Here is a 9,009-nt window from a genome sequence, read left to right as displayed (position 1 = left end):
GTCCAGGCTTGACCTTTTTGTTTTTACTAGTACATTTGCAATACATAATGATTACATTCATCACAGGGAGTTGGTACTTGTACATAACACATCTGAATTTTTTTATGGGCTTGAACTTGTGATCCTTGTGACTCAGCCTCCCAAATGTTGGGACTACGGGTTTATTTTTGTTCATAGAAAGTATCCCACTAGTTCTAGAAATATTCAATTTTTTTTTTTTTTTTTTTGGTACTGGGGATCAAACTCAGGACCTTGCGCTTGCCAGGCAGCCGCTTATGCCACTGAGCTGTATCCCCAGCCCCAAATTAAAGCCCTGCTTAATTCTTTTTTTTTTTTCTTTTGGCTTTTTTCCAGTACTGGGAATTGAACTCGCAACCTCACGCTTGCCAGGCAGGCACTGTGCTGCTGAGCTAAATGCCCAGCCAACAAAATATTCAAATTTATTGAACTTTGAAGTTATTTGAAAACAATATTTAGGATAATTCTTCTTCTAACTATGTAATATATTTACATAGCTCTAAAGTCAATATACAAAACAAGATCTATTCAGAGAAGTTCAGCTTCTACCCTGTTCCCTATACTCAGTTGTCTCTCTCCCCTTATAGTAACTCTTAGTCACTTCCCTTATGCTGGGACAAAATACTGTACCTTGGCCAGGCATAGTGGCATATGCCTATAGTTCCAGCACTCAGGAGGCTGAGACAAGAGGATCACCATGAGTTCAAGCCCAGCCTGTGCTATACAGTGAGACCCTGTCCCAACAACAGCAACAACAAAATACTGTACTTAACAAAGGACAGTTTTGTTTTGCTTTGTTTTGTTTTGGCTCGGCATTTGTACAGGTTTCAGTCCATAGTTGGCTGGCTTCCAGGCAGCACAGCATGGCAGAGGGGCATGGTGGAAGAAAAGGACCTTTGTGGCATGATGGCCAGGAAACAGAGTGAAGGGAGATGTACCTTTCCAGCCTAGGCTCCCACTGACCTGCCCCATCAGACCAGGTGCAGCTCCCAACATCACATTTGGCTATAAACTCTTCAGTGGATTAACACACTGATGAATATCACTCCTTCAGGACCTAATCACCTCCCAAAAGCCCACCTATGTAGCATGTGAGGCTTTGGGGGTACATCGAGATATAAAGCATAATAATCCTGCCCTGGCCTCCAAAAGACTCATGTTGCGAAATGCATTTAGCCCATCTCTAAGAGTTGCCAAAGTCCTAACAGTTTTCAAGTCCAAAGTGTCCTCTGAGACTTGAGGCAAACTTAGCTGTGACAAGCCAGGAGTGGTGGTGCACGCCTGTAGTCCCAGCACTCAGGAGGCTGAGGCAGGAGGATCACTGGGAGTTCGAGACCAGCCTGGGCTACAAAGTAAGCTCAAGACAAGTGTGAACTGCATAGTGAGATCCTGTCTCAAAAAAAAAAACAAAAACAAACAAACAAACAAAAAAAAAACCAACAGCTGTGAGCGCTGGCTAAAAAGAAAAAAAATTGAAAGAAAGTTAAACACTGCTGACATTCAATAGCAGAAGGTAAACAGTCCCAGCACGAGGTCGAGAGTTCGATTCCCGGGACAGAAAAGAATGGGACCCTAAGAAATGTAACCATTATGTACCGCAAACGAGTATTAATAAAAATAAATAAAAACTGAAAAAAGAATAAGAGGAAGAGGAGGAAGACAAGGAAAAGGAAGAAAAGAAAAAAAGAAAAGAAGAGAGGGAAAAGAGGGAAAGAAAAGAAAGGAAAAGGAGGAAGATGTTGGGAGCAACTGAAGCTGGAGAATAATTACGCATGCAGGACAAAGCCAGCCTGAGAACAGGGTAGCTCCTCAAAGCACGTAAACAAGCTGTTGTAGCTTGTTCACTGATTGCTGGGCAGAGAGCCTGAACTTGATCAACCTCTTGAGGGTATAAAATAAACACTCTACTATTCTTGGGCAGTTCCTCTCCTCCATTCAGGAGAAAGAGGACCTTCACCTGATCCCAGCATTTTGTCTCTTGTCTATTTTTTCCTCATTCTCACCGCCAGTAGCAAGAACCCAATGGATCCTTACAGGAAGAGGAGAAGGAGAAAAAGAAGAAGGAAGAAGAAAAGGACCAAAGCAAGACCAAAACCCAGAAGGAAATATTAAATCCTGTATCTCCATGTGCACCACCTCAGTCAAAGTGTGAACTCCAAGGGCTTGGTCACTCCTACCCTACGCTACAACACTGCTGGTGGTTATGTTTCTCATGGCTTCTCTTTTGGGCTGGCTTTCTCACTTCTTTTTTTGTTGTTATTGTCTTTTTGAGACAGGTCTCACTATGCAGTTCAGGCTGGCCTTGAGCTCACTTTGTAGCTCAGGCTGGTCTTGAAATCATGACAATCCTCCTGCCTCAGCCTCCCAAGTGCTGGGATCACAGATGTGCACCACCATGTCCAGTGCTTTGCTTACTTCTTGTAACTTTCCTTGCAATTTTCCATTTTCCTGGCTTCTCCAACCTTCTGGGGTCTCCACTGCACCTTTAGCTTCACACACTGCCCTCTCAGGAGCACATTGCTTGGCCTCCAAGGCCTTCTGAAATCTAAGTAGAAAACTTCCTTACCCCTACAACTCTCCCATTCTGCATGCCTGTAATAGCAGGAGAATGTGGATGATGCCAAGCTCTGGCTGCCAGCTGGAGCAAGCGGCAAAGCTCTCTTGCTTCTTGCCAGTGGTTGCATAGGTCTGAGTGCCTGGATGGCTGACCATGGTGAACTGAATCCCTGGGAATCAATTCCCTAGGCAGCCCATCTCCAGCAGAGTGGCCTGGGACTCTCTTCTCAAAGCCAAGTCTTTCACTTTGGCAGGCTCAAAGTCAGGTTCCTGCTCTTTCCTGGCACACCCTCATGCCATTTTTCCCATTGTTTTGATACAAAGTATTTGGCTTTGTTTGTTTATTATTTTATTTTCAGAAAGAGTTGAAACAATTTTGTTTTTAAATTTTAAATTGTCCCTTACACATAAATCATTCACGTAAAACCAGTGTAACTATAGAAATGTAGTTAAGAAAGGGGAAAGCACAACAACCCAAGAGGCAAAGTTTGAGGTGAAGAGGAGAGTACAGTCTACATGTAACGAATGCACACATGCTGTGTGATTCACCTGCTGGGACCGGCCTCCTCAGAAGGCAAGCACGAGGACCGACTGTAAGAGGATATTTCCTCCCAAATTCTGAGAGTGTTCAATTTAAGATTAAAAAGAGAGGGCCGTGGATATAGCTCAATGGCACAGCACCTGCCCGGCAGCCGCAAGGTCCTGAATTTGGAAAAAAAAAAAAAAAAAAAAAAAAAAAAAAAAAAAAAAAAGAGAAGAAGAAAAAAAACACAACCCCAAGAACCACTCAGCCATAACCACTTTCCTTAATTGGTCATAGGCTTTTCATTTTATAAAAAGATCAATAAAAATATTGAAAAATTATTTTCTCATCTTACATTTGTAAAGATAACAGAATCCAAAAGTTTCTTAGAAAATCAACCAGAAACTGCCCTCCAGTTTCCACCCCTGTTGCTGAGGACCAGCAGGACCAGAAGTTCAGGACATTGGAGCTGCTGGTGGAGAATGGGAAGCCCAGCCAAGGAAGAGTGAGGTACGTGGGAAGTGGTTGGAAGCAACTCCACATGCCACATGGCTGTGCAAAAAAGGGCAACACAGGGGGATCAGAAAGGCCTTAAGCTCCTCCTTGACATACAAAACTGGATTTTACGAAGAGCCAAGCAGTTTGGTCTCAAACTGAGGTGAACTTTTCAATATTAACATGCCTTGCTTCCTATTTTAAGAATCAAAGTTATTTTTTTTTGGCCAGGTGTGGTGGTACATGCCTGTAATCTCAGCCCACGGGAGGCTGAGTCAGGAGGATTGTTATGAGTTTGAGACCAGCCTGGGGTTCAAAGTGAACTCAAGGCCAGCCTGAACTGCATAGCGAGACCCTGTCTCAAAAAGATAAAAAAGAATCAAAGTTGCCCAAATTAAATCTTTCTGCTACTATTACTGCATATGCCTTAAAAAAGAAAAGAAAAAAAGAAACTTTTAAAATCAGGACAAGAAGCCAGGCGGGGTGGCACACACCTGTAATCCCAGCATCCAGAAGGCTGAAGCAGGAGGGTTGCTATGAGTTTGAGGCCAGCCTGGGCTACAAGTGAGTTGAAGGCCATCTTGAACTGCATAGCGAGATCTTGTCTCAAAAAGAAAAAAAACAAAATCAAGACAAAGGAAAAGAGACTGAAAATCATCAAATTAGTCCTCTTAGCTCCAAATGAAATGAATATTAAAAATAAAACTGTTAAGCCAGGCATGGTGGTGCACACCTGTAATACCAGCATTCAGGAGGCTGAGGCAGAAGGATTGTTACAAGCTGAAGACCAGCCTGGGCTACAAAGTGAGCTCAAGGCCAGCCTGAGCTGCATAGTGAGACCCTGTCTTGAAAAGATAAAAAATAAAAAATAAATAAGTAAAACTGTTCATTTCTAATAGTGAACAAACCAAAATCAAGCATTGCACTCCCTCCCCCACAACAGCCCCCACCCCACCCAACAACTACAAATGAGAGACACAGCTCGAGTCTGACACATCACGTTCTGCTGGGAGCTGGGCCTCTGTCTAGTGGGACACGGCACCAGGGATGCTTTCCACTCTAAGAGGGTTCTGCATGACTGATGACTGATGACTGATGACTGATGTGGCGGGATGTTCAGAATCTTCTTGAGGTTCCTCTGTTCAGCTCCTCACCAGCCATCTTCCTCTCTCCCCTGGACAAGGCTCCCATCACCAGTGGACATTACTAAGTTGTGGGCTATAAATTTTCTTTCTCTTCTTTGTTTTCTGTTCCATTCTCATCACCTTCAATCACCCTTTCTGCCCCACTGAACTTGTCCTGGGTCAACTGGGGGCTGGTACTGGATTTCTGGCTCTGACCATCTGGGGAAGGCTCCTCAACTCCAGCCCTAGTTCACCTGCTTATCACTGCCTTCACCTTGGCAATTATCATGCAATTAATACTTTCTGCTTTTGGGTGTATACTCTGGACCCCATTCCTCCTCCTGGTTTCTCTTTTAAAAATTGTTGTTACCGTTATTGTCATCATTACCAGAGTACTTGCCTCTGCCCCAGCCTCTCCTTCTAGTTTGAAATTGAAAGGTTCCCCAAATTCTGCCACCACCTCTTTCACTTCTCTCTCCTCTGTCTCATCAGGATACTCTTCCACTTTGTAGGAGTGAGATGACTAGGAGGAGGGAGAGGAGGACTTGGACTGATCTTCTGTTCTCTGATGTTTCTTTGACCCTTTAAGTTTTCTGTTTTCTCAGTTGACCTTTCCCTTGAATGGCTTGAGTTGTGGGAATACACTGATTCTCTTGATTTACCTTGTTTAGAATTTCTCTTCTTATGTTTTTACAACATCCAGCATCAAGGAGGAGATCAACAGAATTATCTTTGTATTTTCCCTCAGCCTTTTAGCCAGGTTCCCAAGAACTTTTCGTTTTGTCATGAGCCAATCATATTTTCTGGCAGAAATGTCTATCTTCCTGTGTATCTCTGGATCTGTCTTGTTTTTAGCTGCTTTCTGTTCAGTTCCTCTCTTTAGGTATTTAGTAAAGCAAGCAGTCGTGCAGTGTCATTCGAGAGGCCCCAAAGTGCTGCTCTTTAACATGGTGAACAGTTACTATATGCTGGGCAAACAATTCTGAGGGGCTACGCTGAGACTGAGCGGACTGTACGTGCTGGAAAATGAAATGAAACTCCTGTTCCTTTTTGTTGCTATGGACTAGATCCTGACAATGCTTATGTTCCTGGGCCAATAAGCTACTAGGTCATGAGAGGTCGCTGTCAAACAAGTCCATCTGAACATCAAACTTAGCCTCTCGAGTAATGGAAAATGAAGATTTTCCTGAGGAAAAGTCTCTTTTGATTCTCAGAGAGCTTCCTGGGGGAAAGTGATGAGCTTTTATGTTGGACAGCCTTGTAAGTAGTCACTCGGAAATTCTTCTCAGGCACAAGACCTAGTGCCTGCTTTCTGGGCCCCTCCTCAGGCTTTCTTTTTGAATCTCTCCGTGAAAGGCTCCTCCTACAGCTCCTCTTCTTTCCTCTGCTTCTCCTTCGTTGTATACACCATGCTCTCCCACTTGCCTGACTTTTCTTCCTCCATGACTCTAGACATAAATTTGGGTACATCATCAAACCTAGATTTCATCCTTCCCTTACTTTTGTTGTTATCATGATCATCCATCTCCTCCTTGTCCATCTTCTTCTCAAAGTCATATTGCTTGTGTCTGGATGTCTCCCTCAAAGCCTCATGTGATTACAGGTGGGGCTTTTCAGAGGTGGCTGGATCTAGGCTGTGGAATGCTGGGATCAAGGATGTGATGCTGGGATTGATTCATGGTGCAATGCTAGGATTAAGGCTATGGGCGCTACCTTCCCAAAGCACAGGTAGCTTATGTAAGAATATAAGGGACAGAAAGGGATGCTGTTATGGCTTGTCACGTATTGCTTGTCACTTATTGATGCTGTTGCTTGTGTCTTGCTCTTCGATGTGCCTCTGCCATGCTACCCTGCCATGCAGCCAACCAACTATGGACAGAAACCTCTACAAACTGTCAGCCCAATAAACCTCTCCTCCTTTAACTTTGGGTTTCAGGCACTTTCCCTCAGCAATGAGAAAACTAAAGCAGTGAGACTGCCCCTACAGGGCATCTGTCAGTCTCGGAAGCAAATGAATCCAATTTCACTTTTGCATCCTCATCAGAGAAACTACCCTTTCTCCTTTCCTTTCTCTTTATCAGGATTTTTTTTTTTTTTTTTTTTTTTTTTTTTTGGTCTTTTTGAGACAGGGTCCTGACATCAGTTCAGGCTGGCCTTGAGCTCACTTTGTAGGCCAAGCTGGTCTCAAACTTGCAATGATCCTTCTGTCTCAGCCTCCCAAGTACTGGGATTACAGGCATGTGCCACCACCAGCAGGATTTGTTTGTTTTTGCTCTTTACCTTTCCTATTCTCTGTCTTCTGCTCTTCTAAATATCTCTTTGTATAAGTTGTTCCTCCTGAGCATAACACACATGGTCTGGAGTCCAGCTGCTAACGGAGCCCTTGACAAACTGAAACCAACTGAGTCTGACCTTTAATGTCTTTCCTTTTTATCAGTATCCTGGTCTTCTGAGCTCTGACTAGAATCTCCCATCCAGCTCAGCTTACAGCATTCTAGGCCTGCTTCTCCAGATGGCACCTCCAAACCTTTCCAAACTCCTCCCACAGACCAATTCCAAAGGCTTCTGAACCACATGGTCAGGTGATTCACAGCAACTCCACTTCTCTGATACTAGAATCTGTCTTAGTTACTTCCTAATCGCTGAGACAGTAAATATACTGTAATGGCTTGTATCTAGATGTCCCCCAAAGCTTCATGCACTCACAGGTGGAGCTTTTTGGAGGTGGCTGGATCTAGGGTGTGTGAATACAAGTTAAGGATGTGTGATAACAAAATTAGTCCATTGATTAGCTTAGCATACCAGCTGTGGATAATGGAAAGACCCACCCTGGGTGTGAGTGGCACTAACCAATAGGGTTGTAGCCTGTATGGGATAAAAGGGAAAGGAAGGCTTACTGCAGGATGCTTCTTGCCATACCATGAGCTGTCTCTTCTGCCATGGCCCTCTGCTAGCAGACTATGGACTGAAACCTCTATGACTGTGAGCTAAAATAAACCTTGCCTCTTTTAACTTGTGGATATTGGGTATTTTGTCCCAGCAATGACAAAGTAACTGTTATGGTTTCTGTTGGGATGTTCCCCAAAGCCTCATGTAGTCATGGGTGGGCATTTTTCAGAGGTGGCTGAATCTAATGTCTGTGATTGATTCATGGTCCAAAGCTGGACTGAGAATATGAGTGCTACACTAGCCTTAGGGAGGGGACCCTGCATATAATATAAAGGACAGAAAGAGACTTGTGTCCCTTCTGTCTCTGTTGTTGCTTTTGCTGTCTTCTGCTTCCATGAACTGTTTCCCTTCTGTCATGTGCCACCCTGCTGGTGGAGCCAGCCAATTATGGACTGAAACCTCTACAAACTGTGAGCTAAATAAAACTTTTCCCCTTTACCTTGGGTGTTGGGTATTTTGTCCCAGCAACAAAAGTAACTAAGACATATATTTCTTAGTTTGTTGCAGATGTGTGAGCACACACACACATATTAAAATCTTTCCCCTCTTTGAGTAGTAATTTATTTGCCTTAGCTTTACAGTAGATTCTGGAGACTACCCGATCAGTATATAAAAATATATTCTATACAACAGTTATCATTCCATACTCTGTAAATTACACATATAGAAATACTCCTCATTTAGTATTACAAATGCATAGTACTATATGTATTGGATAGCCACAGTTTATGTAAATTAGTCTCTCCTTTTTTTTAATCTTTTAGATTTTTTTGGGGGGGGGGTACCGGGGATCAAACTCACAACCTTGTGCTTGCCGAGCAAGTGCTTATGCCACTGAGCTATCTCCCCAGCCCCTTTTGTCTTTTTGAGATGGGGTCTTACTATGCAGTTCAGGCTGGTTTTGAGTTCACTTTGTAGCCCAGGCTGATCTCAAACTTGCAACAATTATCCTGCCTCAACTCCTGAGTGCTGGGATTACAGGCATGTGCCACCATGCCCTGCTAAATTAGTCTCTTCTTGACAGGACATTTATTTTTAGTTTTCTGCTTTCATAAATATTCCTGCTAACTCCCAGCCTCGTAGGACCCCGGAAGGAGGGCTTCTGGGGCACAGGGAGCCACGGGCGGGGAGTGCCGGTCTTCCAGCTGGCTAGCTTCCTGCCTGGTAGGCTCCCGGAGGGAGGGTCCCGGGCGCACAGGGAGCCTCGGGCGGGGAGCTCTGGTCTTCGGACGGGCGGCTCACTCCCGGCCTCGTAGGCCCCCGGAAGGAGGGTTTCTGATGCACAGGGAGCCACAGGCGGGGAGCGCCGGTCTTCTGGCTGGCTAGCTTCCTGCCTCGTAGGCT

General features: G+C 44.3%; 1 pseudogene; it reads right to left on the bottom strand.

The window, feature by feature from the left end:
* Positions 1-4,966: 4,966 nt before the first annotated feature.
* On the bottom strand, positions 4,967-7,657 carry LOC102006771 (annotated as a pseudogene).
* Between the last annotated feature and the right edge of the window lie 1,352 nt (positions 7,658-9,009).

The sequence above is a fragment of the Chinchilla lanigera genome, unplaced genomic scaffold (genome assembly GCF_000276665.1).
Source record: "Chinchilla lanigera isolate Chin_1 unplaced genomic scaffold, ChiLan1.0 scaffold00015, whole genome shotgun sequence".
Lineage (NCBI taxonomy): Eukaryota > Metazoa > Chordata > Mammalia > Rodentia > Chinchillidae > Chinchilla > Chinchilla lanigera.
This window is presented reverse-complemented; position numbering and strand designations above follow the sequence as displayed.